Source organism: Lathyrus oleraceus, chromosome 1 (assembly GCF_024323335.1).
Source record: "Lathyrus oleraceus cultivar Zhongwan6 chromosome 1, CAAS_Psat_ZW6_1.0, whole genome shotgun sequence".
NCBI classification, from domain to species: Eukaryota; Viridiplantae; Streptophyta; class Magnoliopsida; order Fabales; family Fabaceae; genus Lathyrus; species Lathyrus oleraceus.
The window spans coordinates 180433605-180450461 of NC_066579.1; positions in this window are offsets into that span (position 1 = coordinate 180433605).

Here is a 16857-nt window from a genome sequence, read left to right on the forward strand (position 1 = left end):
GTGCTTAGCTCTGGAATGTAAGATAGGATTCTTACTTAAACAAATGGTAGTAGTATTATCACAGAAGATAAGAACGTTACTCTCAAAGATCTGAAGGTCTTCTAGTTGATTTTTCATCCAAAGTATCTGAGTAGTGCAAAGTGAATCTGATATTTATTCTGCTTTTGCAGTAGACAGAGCGATGGTTTACTGTCTTTTGCTGGCCCACAATATGAGATTGTTTCCCAAGAACTGACAGTTCCCAGATGTACTTTTACGTCCCATTCTGTCCCCTGCAGAATATGCATCACAATAACTATAGAGCCTATACTCTGATGTTTTCTCATACATCAGGTCAAGGTTAGGGGTTCCTTTCAGATACCTTAGGATTATTTTAACAACTGTTAAATAAGATTCACTAGGATCTGATTGGAATCTGGCACAAAGACATACACTAAAAAGAATGTCAGGGCATGTAGCTGTCAGATAGAGAAGAGAGCCTATCATACCACGATAGAGCTTCTGACGAACCTTCTGGCTAACTTCTTATTTCTCCAAAATGCAGGTTGGATGCATGGGTGTCTTGGCAGGTTTGCATTCTTCCATTTCGAATTTCTTTAGAATGTATTTTATGTATTTACTTTGATATACATATGTAGCTTCTGAAGCTTGATTGATTTGAATTCCCAGAAAGAACTTTAGTTCTTGCATTAAGCTAATTTCAAATTCTGCCTGCATCAGCTCAGAGAATTCTTGACACACAGAGGGGTTAGCTGAACCAAAAATAATGTCATCAACATACATCTGGCATATCATGAGATCATTTCTAATGTTTTTACAGAAGAGTGTAGAGTCAACCTTTCCTCTAATAAAATCATGTTCCAGGAGAAAGTTGCTTAGTCTTTCATACCAAGCTCTAGGAGCTTGTTTTAGACCATACAATGATTTTTTCAGTTTCAAAACGTGTTCTGGACATTTAGAATTTTCAAAACCTGGAGGTTGATGAACATACATTTCTTCTGATATATAACCATTAAGAAATGTGCTCTTGACATCCATCTGATATAATTTGATGGAATGATTTATAGCAAAGGAAACAAGTAAATGAATGGATTCTAACCTGGCGACTAGAGCAAAGGTTTCATTGTAGTCAATGCCTTCCTGTTGACTGTAACCTTGTGCCACCAGTCGTGCTTTGTTTCTGACTACTTCTCCTTTTTCGTTCAGTTTATTTCTGAATACCCATCTTGTTCCAATAATATGAGTTCCTTTAGGCTTTGGGACAAGATCCCATACGTCATTCTTTGAGAATTGATCCAGTTCTTCTTTCATTTCTAGAACCTAGACATTGTCTTGAAGTGCCTCATCACAGGAAGTAGGCTCGATCAGAGATACTAATCCTAGAGGAGTTTCTTCAGATACTTTGAATGTTGACCTGGTTCTGACAGGTTCATCCTTGTTTCCCATAATCAAATCTTCAGAGATGTTAGGGCGATTTCTTGATCTTTTCTGGATAGTTGAGATTTCAGTTGCATCTGGACTTTATTTCTCAGTTTCTTCCGATGCTTTAGTCTTTTCGTCAGATCATGCGAGAGTTATCTCCAAATTTGCAAGTTTCTTAACTAGCTTTGACTTTTCAGGTCAAGCTTATCATCAAATCTAACATGTATTGATTCTTCCACAATTTTGGTTTCTGTGTTGTATACTCTATATCCTTTAGAGCATTCTGAGTATCCTAACATAATACCTTTTTGTGCTTTTGAATCAAACTTGTTTAGATGTTCTTTAGTGTTAAGAATAAAACATGAGCATCCAAAAGGATGGAAGTAAGAATTGTTAGGTTTTCTTCCCTTACATAGTTCATAGGGAGTCTTCTCCATAATAGGTCTTATAGAGATTCTATTCTGAATATAACACATTGTATTTACTGCTTCAGCCTAAAAGTGCTTAGCCACATTTGTTTCATTGATCATGGTTTTGACCATTTCTTAGAGTGTCCTATTCTTCCTCTCTACAACTCCATTTTGTTGTGGAGTTCTAGGATATGAGAAATCATGGGATATTCCGTTAGAGTCAAACAGTTCTTCAAAGAACTTATTTTCGAATTCACCCCCATGATCACTTCTGACTCTGATAATTTTAGAGTCAAGTTCATTTTGCACTTTAGAACAGAAGCTAGTGAATACAGAGTGAGACTCACTCTTGTGCTTTAGGAACTTTACCCATGTCCAACGACTAAAATCATCAACAATGACCAGTCCATACTTCTTTCCATTGACTGACGCTGTCTTAACAGGCCCAAAAAGGTCAATGTGAAGAAGTTCTAGAGGCTTAGAGGTGGAAACAACATTTTTATTTTTAAAAGATGTTTTAGAAAATTTTCCTTTATGAAATGCCTTACACAGAGCATCTGAAGAAAACTTCAGCTTAGGTAGACCTCTGACTAACTCGAGTTTATTTAGCTGAGAGAGTTTTCTCATGCTAATGTGGCCCAAGCGTCTATGCCATACCCATTGTTCTTCGTGAGCATACATCAAAATTTTTACATTTTTATCTTTTAGATCTGAAAGATTTATTTTGTAAATGTTGTTTTTCCTCTTGCCAGTGAATAGAACTGTTCCATTATTCTGATTAATTGCTTTACATGTTTTTTTATTGAAGATTATATCATAACCGTTATCACTTAATTGGCTTATTGATAACAGGTTATGCATTAATCCTTCTGCGCAGAGAACACCAAATATAGAGGGCAGAGATCCATTACCAATAGTTCCGGAGCCTCTGATTCTACCTTTCTGATTTCCTCCGAAACCTACGAAGCCGGCATCTTTAAGTTCCAGGCTTTGGAACATATGCTTTCTTCCTGTCATGTGTCGCGAGCATCCAGAGTCCAGGTACCATGATTGGTGTCTTAACTCTGCTGCACAAGATATTTGCAACATAAACAATCTTATCCTTTGATACCCAGAATCTTTTGGGTCCTTTGTGATTAGTTTTCCTAGAGTTTCTTAGAACTTTGGGTTTTCTAGCATTAGTAAAATGTTGTGTTTGTGCATGCGTATAGTGATAAGAGAAAGGAGATTTGGGTTTGTCATCTGTAGAAGATTTATCTTCACTAGGATCATACCCTATTCCTCTTTTATTATTCTGACTGACTCCATAAATCATGGATGCCATTCTGCTTCTTTCTATCCCATTTTTCAGAAAACTTTGAAAAGATTTTTCATATTTATATATCATTGTGTTAGAAGTTTGTGGGGCTTGAGATAAAGCTTTTTCAAGTTTTAAACATTGTTTATTTGTGGAGTCTCTTTCTTTTATCAGAGTTAGATTTTCATCTTTTAATTCTGAAATTGTTATCTCAAGCTTATCACATTCTTCGATGGTTCCTTCAAGAACCCTTTTTAGTACTTTAAATTTTTGTTTAAGCTTCTGATATGAGTTCAAAGATTCATAAAGGCATGATTCAAGGTCAGAGTGAGAAAGATCAGAAAATACCTCTTCAGGATCAGACTCTCCATCTGATGTGTTTCCGGAAGTGGTAGCCATGAATGCAACATTTTCCTGTTCTTCAGAGTCTGACTCAAAAGAATTAGATCCACTATTGTCCCAGGTGGCCATGAGTCCCTTCTTAGCTTTAAAGGAGCTTTTCTTGAAACTTTCTCTTCTGGAGCTTTCTTTCTTCAGCTTTGGGCATTCATTTATGTAATGACTTGTTTCCTTACATTCATAGAATGTTACCTCTTTGTTTGATTTGCCTCTAGAAGTTGATTTTGAGCGATCTCCCTTGGGTCTTGGTCTTCTGAAGTTATTATTCCTTTTTCTCCAGAGTTATTTTACTCTTCTGATTAACAGGGATAACTTTTCTTCATCATCAAAGTCTTCTTTTTCGAAGTCATCATTGTCTTCCTCTTCAGCTTGGAAGGCTTTGTTCCTTTCTGGTTTGCATCTCTCAGATTTGGACTTTAGTGCTACAAATTTGTTCTTCCTTTGAGGCTCATCTTCTTCAAGCTCTATCTCGTGACTTCTGAGGGAGATAACTAGTTCTTCAAGGCTGATGTTGTTCAAATCCTTTGATAGTTTTAATGCGGTGACCATGGGTCTCCACTTCTTTGGTAAGCTTCTGATGATCTTTTTGACGTGATCTGCAGTTGTGTAGCCTTTGTCCAGAACCTTGAGTCCTGTAATTAAAGTTTGAAATCTAGAAAACATTACCTCTATAGCTTCACCGTCCTCCATCTTGAAAGCTTCGTACTTCTGAATTAGAGCCAGAGCATTTGTCTCTTTGACTTGTGAATTTCCTTCGTGAGTCATCCTTAGGGAGTCAAGTATTTCTTTAGTTGTTTCCCTGTTGGTGATCTTTTCATATTCATTGTAGGAAATGGCATTTAGCAGTATTATTTTGGCTTTGTGATGGTTTTTGAAGTCGCGCTTCTGATCATCTGTCATCTTGTTTCTGGCAATGGCAACGCCAGCGTCAGATACAAGAGGTATGTAGCCAATAGTAACCATGTCCCACAAATCAGCATCGAAGCCCAGAAAGAAACTTTCCATTCTATCTTTCCAGTAATCAAATTTTTCTCCATCAAAGATTGGAGGTTTAGCATTATAACTATCTCTTTCATTGGTGTTGGCCATAGTGTTTTTCTCACGCTGGATCTCTCTACACTGTTAAGTGTTTGATTAGAAAATTAATAACAGAGTCGAAGCTCTGATACCAATTGAAGGTAGAGCAAAACAAGAAAGGGGGGTTTGAATTGTTTTGAAAAAAACATTTTGGAATTTAGACACATGCAGAAACAAATAAATTCAACACAAAATTTTATACTGGTTCGCTTGAAATTTAAAGCTACTCCAGTCCACCCGGCCAACATGATTTCGCCTTCAAAAAGGACTTAATCCACTAATCTTGAAAGATTACACGAACAATCGTCTAAGAGAATAAGGATCTCTTAGCCCTCTCAAGTTTACAGATTTCACAAGTCACTTGAGGAAATTTCTTAGCAATATAATATGATTACAATAATGATTGGTGCTTCTAACATAAGCAGAAATTACACAATGTAAGAGCAAAGAATTATTTCACACGTTAGAGTAGTAGCTCATGTGAGAATGAATAATTAATATAGTGGAAGTATTGTATTCTTGTGTGTTTCAGCTGTGTTCTTTGAGAAGCGTTCAATCCTTTATATAGGAGTGATAAGAGGACCGTTGAAGGATGTTATTGTCAGAATCTTGGGCAATGATGGATGATTAATGTCATTAATTTCTGTGTTCTTTCCAAAACAATTTTGGGGCGCCATAAACTTCTTCCTGAATTAGATTCTTTACATAAGTAGGTTCCTTCATAGCTAAGTATTATGAATTAGATCGATCAAACTTCAGAGTCTCTATTCAACAGGGTATCATCATATAGGTGCTTGTTGGTTGTTGTCTTTAGAGCTTCCTTTCACTTGATTTCATCAGAGCGTAAGTCTTCAGATTCTAGAGTCATTCTTCCACTTCAGAGTGTCTGATGTCTTTTGTTTAGCTTGCGCTTACGTTGATCAGAGTCAGAGCTTCTGCTTGCGTATCTTCTAATTGGTATCTTAGAAATTGATTCTGTATCTGATGAGTGACTATCTGACTGTTTTGATTAGAGTCATGTATACTTAGAAAAATTTGTTAGGGTACCATTTTTGTTTCATCCTTTGTTATCATCAAAACCTTAGAGATACATTGTAGAACTAAGTTTTTTCTTACAGACAGCTCCAACACCATTTCCCAAAGCATTTGAAGCACTGTCGAAGACGAGCGTCCATCGTGATCCTGGTTCTAGGCCTTCATCTGGGTCAGGTCTATTGTAATATTCTTTGAAAAACAAAACATCTTCATCAGGAAATTCAAACTTCATTGGCTGATAATCCACTATAGGTTGATGAGCCAAATAATCAGTAACTATACTACTCTTGATGGCTCTTTGAGTCGTATACTGAATATCATATTCCATTAAGATCATTTGCCAACGGGCAACCCTTCCCGTGAGAGCAGGCTTTTCAAAAATGTACTTGATCGAGTCCATATTTGAGATCAACAAGGTAGTATGGGTCAACATATACTATATTAACCGACGAGCAGCCCATGCCAGAGCACAACAAGTTTTCTCGAGCAATGAATATTTGATTTCACAACTGGTAAACTTTTTGCTCAAGTAGTATATTGCATGCTCTTTTTGGCCAGACTCATCATGTTGGCCTAATACACACCCCATTGACTCATCGAGGATAGTGAGGTACATAATTAACAGTCTTCCTTCCACCGGAGGCATAAGGATTGGAGGTTCTTGCAAGTATTCTTTTATCCTTTCAAATTCTCTTTGACAATTTTCATTCCACCTGACGGCCTTATCTTTTCTCAATAACTTGAACATTGGTTCGCAAATGGCTGTTAGATTAGAGATGAATCTAGCAATGTAGTTTAACCTCCCTAAAAATCCATGCACTTCTTTCTCCGTTTTTGGTTTAGGCATCTCTTGAATTGCTTTTATCTTCGCAGGATCAACCTTAATTCCTCTTTCGTTTATCAGAAAGCTAAGTAATTTACCAGATCTTACCCCGAAAGTACATTTGTTGGGATTCAACCTCAGTCTGAATTTCCCCAATCTCTCGACTAATTTCGGCAAGTTGACTAGATGTTCTTCCTCCGTATGGGACTTCGCAATCAAATCATCCACATAGCGCTCAATATCTTTATGGATCATGTCATGAAAAAGAGTCACCATAGCGCGCTGGTAGGTTGCCCTAGCGTTCTTCAAACCGAAAGGCATTACCTTGTAGAAAAAGGTTCCCCAAGGCATGATAAACGTAGTCTTCTCCATATCTTCCAGAGCCATTTTGATTTGATTGTAACTAGAGAACCCGTCCATAAAATAAAATACCGAGAATTGTGCAGTGTTATCCATCAATACATCAATATGAGGAAGCGGGAAATCATCCTTGGGACTCGCTTTGTTCAAATCATGATAATCAACACACATCCTTACCTTGCCATCCTTCTTAGGCATAGCAACAATATTAGCTGCCCACGGAGGATAAGAAGTAACAATTAGAAAACCTGCGTCAAACTGCTTTTGAACCTCATCTTTGATCTTCTTGGACATATCTAGGCGCGTCCTTCGAAGCTTCTGCTTGAGAGGGGGACACTCTTCTTTCAACGATAGCCTATGCACCACAATATCTGTATCGAGCCCAATCATGTCTTAATAAGACCAAGCAAAGATATCAACAAATTCTTGCAACATTTCTATCAACCTTGTCTTCACACTTTCCTCAAAAGCAACCCTTATCCTGACCTCTTTCACTTCGTCTTCAGTTCCGAGATTCACAACCTCAATCGACTCTTGATGCGGCTGAATGACCTTTTCTTCTTACCTTAATAACCTTGCTAACTATTCAGGGAGTTCACAATCTTCCTCCCTTTCTTCTTCGGCTTGGTAGATCAGATTATCAAAGTCATAATGAGTGATAGCAGAATCGTTATCAATAGAATTCGGGGTGGATGTGAATCTGCATTAATGATGTTTTCATGTTTTTTAGGAAGTGTGTGATGAAAAGAAAACATTGCCATTTTAAAAGTAAAAATAAAATAAAAAGAAAGATAGAGAGAAAAATATTTGAATGCAAAACATCCTTTATTTAATGATAAAAATTATAAATAAAAACATGGTGGCCCTACATGATTCACTATGTCTTGGGCAGAGCGTAGGAATTTTTGCATGATAACGAAAACAAAACATAAATTTACTCCTAATTGAGTGTGATTTGGGTGATATCTTCAGAAGTCCAATTGTCGAGTTCCTCCCATGGAACACTTGGGCGGATTTAGTTGTAAATATCGTAATCACTGTCGACATCGTCGCCAATAGCATTAGCTTGACCACCTTTGACAAAACCAGCACTGGAAAAATTCATCGGAGTGGAAGCATTTGGAGCTCTGGGAGCTGAACCTTGACCGACGGGACTGAAACCGCGACCAAAATTGTCAAACTTGGGAGTAAGATCCAATACACGTCCCCAACCTTCGGGGTGACCAGCCTCAACAACCGCCCTAGCATCCTTCAGAGACGACATGGGAATTGTAGGCTTCTTTTCTTCAGGACGAGGAATCTTGATTACTTGAACAACTTCGAAAGCCTAGAAAGGAGTCTCATGGAACTCTCCTTCAATCTCCACATAACGGAAAGATGCCAGATGACTAACCATATACTCTTATTCACCACAAACATTAATCACCTTACCATCCACTAGGAACTTCATCTTCTGATGTAGAGTAGACGTTACAGCCCCTGCCTCATGAATCCAGGGTCGACTAAGCAAGCAACAATAAGCAGGCTGCATATCCATGACAAAGAACGTTGTACCGAACACCTGAGGTCCAATTTTGACAAGTAAATCCACTTCACCAAACACTGCTCTTCGGGATCCATCAAAATCCCTGACTATCAAGTCACTCAGGCGTAATTCAACACCCGAATAATCTATCTTCATTAAAGCTGACTTTGGTAGCACATTCAGATGACCCAATGTCCACCAGCACACGGGATAAAGTAGTACCTTTGCATTCCATGGAAATGTGTAGAGCTTTGTTATGGTTTCATCCTTCAGGCAAAAGGTCGAAATCTGTGAAACCAAAACCATTATCTGCTGATATGCCAACCACAACCCCTTCTAACTAATTGACTATAATATCTTGAGGAACAAAAGTAGAACTCAACAACTTCACAAGAGTATTTCTATGAGTCTCAGAACATAATAGCAAAGACAGAATTGAAATCTTGGACAATGTCTAACTTAACTGATCCACCACTTTATAATCACTCTTTTTGATTATCCTTAACAACTCTTCAACTTCCTGAGAGGAGGAAACAATGGGCACTGCACTTTGCTGAGGAACATTAATCTGCACATGTTCTTGGTTATCTGCTATCACTTGTTTACCCTTAGCTTTCACCAAGGCTTCAACATTATCTTGTGTATTTGGTGATGGGAAAGACCCTACCGCTTATTTTAATTCTACCAGTACCAACAAGATTATCAACACTCAAACAATCATTCACACACGGCTTCTCCTTCGAAGGCTTCTCCTCTTGCTTCACTCCATGATAGTAAACATCAGAACCATAATGCCATGGCACAACCTTCTCACTGGAGTATGGAATAGGACCAGGCAAAGTAATAGTCAAGGGAGTTGGTCTAGCCAAAGCTAGAATATTAATCGGAGTATACGGGATAGAGATCACTGCAACATCTGTCTCTTCAATTTTCTTATCCTTCACAATTCTGTCAAATTGTAAAAACCCTTCAGCAATCAAACTCTAAATTCCTGCTTTCAGATCATCATAACCTTATGACTAACTCTTTCATTTACAACATTCTGGAAGACATCCAGGATAAACATCATTCTTAATTAAATACTCTTTAAGAAACAACAATGGAGTGGTCACCAAATTCACATCCCTGATTAAATTCAAGCTTTCATCACCTTTGATGGCATTGACAACTGGTCCATTATGAGCAGGCATCCAATTCTGGATAACATTGGATCCATTATATGGGGTGAACTGGATGGCCTTCAAATCCAACAAATTATGCACTTCATACTTTAATGCCAAACAATTTTCCACATCATGACCTATACCACTAGAATGAAATTTGCACCGAGCATTGGGATTGTAATTTGCAGGAAGCCTCTCAGAAGGAGCTGGCATATTCCTCAGATTGACCAACTTATGTTGAAGGAGATGCTGTAGAACTTGAGAATAAGACATAGGAATAGGATCAAACACCTTCTCAGGTCTAGGTTGTCTCGGCTGATAGTAGTTACCGCAAGGAGCATTCTGCTGTTGTTGATACTGGGGTTGTTGTTGGGAAGGAGCTGCAACGGCCGGTATAGTCACATCATTCACTTGTTATTGTTGTTGTTGAATTCTTCCTGGACCCCTCTGAGAGTACATAACATAGACTCACCCTCTTTCTTCTTAGGATACCCATTGAATGGTTTCTTACCACTTCCGCCTGTAGAACTACTGGTGTTAGCAGACTGGATCTTGCCCATCTTCAAACCAACTTCAAATCTTTCTCCCGCCATAACTAACTCAAAAAACCCAACAGAGGAACTCCCTACCATTCTATCATAATACAACACTTGCAGAGTGCCCATGAACATATCAACAAGTTCTCTCTCCATCATCGGAGGTTAAAATCGAGTAGCTAATTCACGCCATTTTGGGCGTACTCTTTGAAAGACTCAATTGGGCCATGGGTCAGGCTTTGTAGTTGGGTCCTGTTAGGAGCCATGTCAATGTTGTATTGATAATGCCTCACAAATTCCTCAACCAAATCTCTCCAATTCTGGATATAGGTTCTATCCAAATGCATATACCACTCCAAGGATGCCCTAGATAGGCTGTCTTGGAAGAAATGCATCAACAACCTTTCATCCTGTGAATACATAGACATCTTACGGTAGTAAGCTTTCACATGAGTTTTAGGATAAGTTGTGCCATTTTACTTGTCAAGAAAAGGAACTTTGAATTTTGGTGGAACTCTCACTTATGGTACCAGCCCAGGTCATTAACATCCATCCCCAAAACTCCTTGGCATTCTACAATTCATGGTACTTCCTATCTTCAACAGGAAAACCCAAATCATTGTTGTGCATAGAGTACATGTCTTCATTACGATCCATCTCCAATTCTTGTACCTGAGGATTCCCCTTCCCATTAGGATGTCCCAACATCTCTCAATCAATGAGATGTGGTCCATGATTAAATGGTGGAGGTGGTGGAAAATGGCCTTGGTTGTCGTGCATACCTTGACTATGGGAGACATTCTGATAATTATTAGCATGTTGATTAGGGAAATTCACAGTGGCATTGGGGCGAGGCTTCCCTACAGAAATATCTTCAAACATAAACTCAGGATGTTCATTCTCATTCTGAACCACTCGAGGTCTCTCAACAAGAGCCCTCGGCTCCTCTTGACCACGAGCCAAGTTGGTGATAACCTCCATAAACTGTCCTATTCTTGTATCTACCTGAGTCCTTATTTCTACATGATCATCCTGAATCTACTCCATTTGGTGACATTGTTTTCTTCTAGTGGAGTACCGGTGGATAGTTAGATTTGTAATCTCTGCTAAGAAAAGCATAATCAAGATAAGAAGACCGACCAAAAAACTTGTTATGCATGGGATATGAATGCGTGAATGCATGCAATGACACGTTCAAATATTTCCAGGGATCTATAACTTCTATTCGAGTTATTTGAGCAAGAGAAGAGAAGATAAATAATGAACACTGATAAGTCAACCACCATACTCATTAAATTGAAATAAAGCGTAATACAAGCAGTTCATACAAAAGAAACAACTAGCCAAAGGAAACAATACAAAATAAAGAGACCCCATGAACAATCCTGATGGTGATCACCACATAAAAATATAAGACAAAATCTAATATTCCTACTCTGTATAGGTCAAAGGTCCTCAATTATTGAAGTACTTCAAACTCCACCTCTTGAACTTGTTGAATATCTTCATTGTTCCCTCTTGATCATGCCTTAGGACAAGACTTTGAATAACCACATCCTTTCGGAAAATTATGCCATCCAAATACTGACACTTCTCAATCAACTTCTCGCACTCGTTGTATTCTAGAAGTGAAATTTGTGCAGGATCATCATATTTTTCCTCCAGTTGAACCTTGAGACTTGCCACTTCTTCTACAACTTTTCCCAACTGAATGTTGCTTCCTTTGAGTTGAGTCTCCACTCCTAGCCTCTGAGTGTTCTCTTCTTCAAACTAGACATCTTTAGCTCAGAGTTGCTTCTCTAACTCTTCGATCTTGGCTCTGTATCTTTTCTCCATCTTGGATTTGGATGCTTTAAGAACTTCATAATCTCGGGGCTTTTGCTTGATCTTCTCTTTAGCTTCTTCAAGAATCTTCTTATGAACTTCAACAGAAACAAATGTGCTTCCTCTACCATCTTCAAACCTTGGTCTCTTTTTTGCTTTCACAACCCCATCCATTTCTCTTTGAACCTTCTTGAGCTTGTGAGACAATTGAGCTTTCCCTTGACTGGCCACAAGAAGCTTCACCCTAAATCTTAATTCTTTACAAGTAGTCGGAGATTCTGAGCTTGAATCTGGTCATAGGATCCCTTGGGCACATCATCAGGCTAATCAGGCTCTTGTGGATACAATGGAGCCTCTAAAGAGAAAGGCCAGTGACGATCTTTGTTCCTCTCCTCAATCCACTTAACATAAGGTGAATAGACCGCAAAATCTTTCTTCCCAAAATACATCCCTCATTTTAGATGAATACTTCCCCATGCTTTGGCAACTCTTTCCATACATCCAGTACTATCAGGCACATCATAAAACAAGGATTCTTTCACATCTTTGTCCTTAGGGGGACCTTTCAAAGTATACCCTAATTGTCTTTGAGAAAGAGTTAGGTTGTAATTAATGCCACCCTTTATCCCCTTGAGAGGCACATTGGGAAACTCCCCACAGCTAAAGATCACTTCTTTACTTTTCGATTTACTCAAACTATTCTTGTACCAGTCAATGTCCTTGGAGGTGAGTCCCATTAGCCTTTGGGACTACTTCAAGGTGTCTTGGGTATCATCAAAAGCACCTCGGCAAGGGAGATAACTTCTAAACCAATGGTACAAAAGTGGCGCAAAACAATGAATGACACCACCTTTCCCTTTATAAATCTTAGAGTGTATGGAATGATAAACATCTCTTAAGAGAGTTGGCACATGATTCTTTTAAATGAAGATAGCAACAACGTTCTCATCAACGAACTTCACTTCAGTAGGAAATAACATAATCCCATAAATACAATAAGCTAAAACATCATTGAAAGCCTTCCAATCTTTCTTGTCAGCGATACCACCGGCTTCTTTCAACAGGAAACTTAAATGATAACCACAGTGTAGCGGGAAATTCATGATCATCAAGCTATTGACAAGCTAGAGATCCATTAACAAGAGTCGCCACCGCACTTTTATTATTTCCAAGGGAAAAGGGAAAAAGTACGAACAAAAATCAAATAGTAAGAATTTTTCAAATAAAAACTAATAAAAATCAGAGATCACAGGTAAGGGGGTTGGTTACATAGAGGGAAGGTGTTAGCACCCAAAGTGTCCTAGGTACTCATAGGGAGCCCTTTTGTGTGCATATGTATTTTTGTACAAAGTGATGTTTACAAACAAATAGAATGGGGGGATGAGAAAAGAATTGATTAATTATATTTTTATGTTTGACAAGACCTTCGGACTTGTGCCTACGTACCAACATATAAATGAGGGATCAAAACCTCATAGTTCATGCTAGAAATTTCAAAATGAGTGTGTTGGTTTTAACAAAATTTAAGTTTGAAGGGCACAAAGGCCTAAAATGGTTTGAATGAGTTAGTTCTTTTTGGAATTTTTGAAAGTTTAAGTTAAGTATAGTTAAGTTTATTCACAAGTTTGATTTAAGAAAATAAGTTTGAAGATGCAATGGCATAAGGCCAAAGTTTCTATCTTTTTTGCAAAAGTGGTCTAAGTTTAGAACAAAAGTAGTTCACACAAAGAAGGTTTTGAAAATGGAGGGAGAGATTTTGAAATTAAATAAATGGGGAGAAGATGAAGAGACTATCCTATGCACAAAATTTATAAGTTTAAAGTTGAAAAGATCTAACCAAATGGGTAGCAATCCAATAGATAAGTATGTCAATAGAAACCCAAAATTCCCTTGGACTTTTTAGAATCAAGAAACACACAAATGCACAATTATATCAATCTTGAAGAGCAAAGACATCAAATAAAGATGGCCTCATCTAAGTTTATCCACTTCATGATCTTCTGCATGATAGCCTATGTAACAGATGAATCCCACAAGTCCCAGGTTCAACATAACAGCTTAACAATGATCAATATGGCAGATGAACAGGAGAGATCTTGGATGATGTATCAGATGAATTCAAATTGCAAGCTCTTGGTTCTTCAACAAATTGGCATTGGCCATGTCCATTAGCAAAGGAATGTTGCCTAAGTTCTAAGTCCAATTGGGCAAGATCAAACCAACAGTCCACTCAAAAGTCTTTTAGGGTTTTTGTTGTTATTATGTACATTAACGGTCAAAGACCATACAAACAAACAAAGTATACACAAACACAATAATATCACACAATATGGTCCAAATGGACAAAGTGAAAATTACATTAACATAAAATATTAGAATGATATGTATAATGGAAAATGATATAAAGTGCTAAAAGTAAATTGCATTAAAGTAAAAGCTTGAAAGTAAAAGTTAATGGTTAGTAAGTTAGTAGTTAGTTTTGTTTTGCTTTTGATTTCAAGACATTCTTTGGGGAACACTCAACCCACTTGCCACAAGCATGGATCCTTGAACCAAAACATCTTCAAAAGGAAGGAATGATATGTATAATGGAAAATGATATAAAGTGCTAAAAGTAAATTGCATTAAAGTAAAAGCTTGAAAGTAAAAGTTAATGGTTAGTAAGTTAGTAGTTAGTTTTGTTTTGCTTTTGATTTCAAGACATTCTTTGGGGAACACTCAACCCACTTGCCACAAGCATGGATCCTTGAACCAAAACATCTTCAAAAGGAAGGAAAGAAGGCCAAGTTTCCACACATTACCATGAAAGAGGGGAGACTTACAATCTCACTAACTAGAATGGTTATGCCTTTTGTGTCACAAATTTAGCGCTATGTTAAGCAATCGTAATTGGACTTATGTAGAAGTCACAACTATTTGAGGTCGGGCAATAGACTTTTGGTGTTAATGCATGTTAGAGACATAGTATCAAGAACTATGCTCATTAAACATACCACACACAAAAATATGTAAAAGGTGTAGCCTAATCTCATCCATACTCATGTTAATCTTTCAATCAACTAGCATTAGGACTTTGAGATGTCATTGGCAAAATGGAAAAGAATGGATGAAGAAGGGGAATTAGATGAAGAGGGAAAGGGATGAATGAGATCACAAATTGGTCAAAGGAGGACTTTTACCAAATTAATATTATTCATTCATTTTGCGAGATGGAATGTACATTCCACCAATCCCCTAAATCCAATAATATTAACTTGACAAAGTCAAATCAACCTTGACCAAGGCCCAACAACAAATAAGAAACTCAGTTAAGTCAATACCAATGGTCAACACAATTAAAATGACATTTAATCAATTAAAAATATTAAAATAATGCATTAAATTCAAATATATTTTGTCCAAATCCTAAAATCTCATCAAAATACCAAATAAATGGCCATGAGGTTTATCATAGGTCAAACAAGGTCAAATGACCTTGGAGAAAAAATTTCAGAATTTTTGGACAATTAAAAACAAATTAAAAATCAATTATTCATGAAAAATATTAATAATGATCCAAAAAATATATTTAATTCAGAATATGAAAGAGAAAAATATTTGGAAATATTTGGTGGAAGTCCCATATTTTTTGGATCAATATTCAATTTATTATGAATTATTGAAGAAAATGGAATTAAAACAATATATTAAAAATTCAAAAATACGTGGACCATCAGATTTCCCTCATTAATTGAGGTGGCAGATCTGATGATCCAAAACACGCGTTCCAACAATGCCTTAGTCAAACGCGCTGCAACATGAATAATCATAAGGCACGGCTAAGATTAAAACGTGGAAGTTGGATCCCATGGCTCAGACTCAAGACACATCATCACCGGAGCCAGAGCTCCGGTTGTCTTCTCCTTTGAGCTTCACCGGACTGTATAACATGAACCATCACCAAAATTCCAAACAGGGACATGATTTTAAAGAGAAATCATCACTGAGCACGAATATCACCTCCAATTCATCCAATTCCAACTATATTGAGAGATATGTGGAATTGAAAAATGAGGTTCATGATTTGAGTTGCTTCGATTTGGCCTCAAAGCAAGTCAATCTTCTTGCCTACATTGGTAGGACTTCAGACAACTCAAGAATGAATGGAATTGAGCAAGAATCAAGGAGAATCGAAGAGTTTAAAATTTCTGCAAATTAACTTTAATGGAGGTTTGAGCTTGCTAGATCTTGATCTGAATCGTGCTTGGCTTCACTTCAATTGCTTGCAGGAGAGGAATGGAAAGGTTTAGAAGCAATGGACTCCTAGAGAATTGAATTCAAAAATAGTGAAGATTCAAGCTCAAATTCAAATGAATTTATCAGGGTTATCCTCTTAGAGTGAAGGGTTTTCAATGAAGATTCAAAGCTGGCGCAATGTGTGTCTTAATTCTGCGCATAAGGGCCTCAATTTATAAGGAAATCAAATGATATTTGCACACTCTTTCCACTTTCCAAATTTGGTAAAATGATGATGCCATGCTGCATGGGCGCGCATAGGCCCATGGAATGATGGTTTGAAAGTCCAAATGAATGATCAGATGCTTTGAAGATGGATTGGAATGCAAGTCAATTGTGCATTGTCACTTAAAGATTGATCCATGCCATATGATGTCAGCCTGTTTAAGCCATGCGCAGCCTATGCATTTCTCATTCAAAATGCATGAATTTGAGCTCTTTGGAAAGGTGAGATCAAGAGGAACATGTTATATGTTGAACACTTTTTCATTTGGAGCTTGGAACTTGGAGATATTTGAGGTGGAAATTTGGAAAAATCTGACATATCAAAAATTTTCTAAGTGTCAAGCCATATGTCTCAATATTCCACCTAACTTAACTTTGTATGGGAGCTTCAAATGAGAAAAGTGTCTTCATCAAAGTTATAGCTCTCTCAAAAAGACCTTCAAAATGGTCACCAATTTCATGTCATTTGGATTTGAAATGATAGAG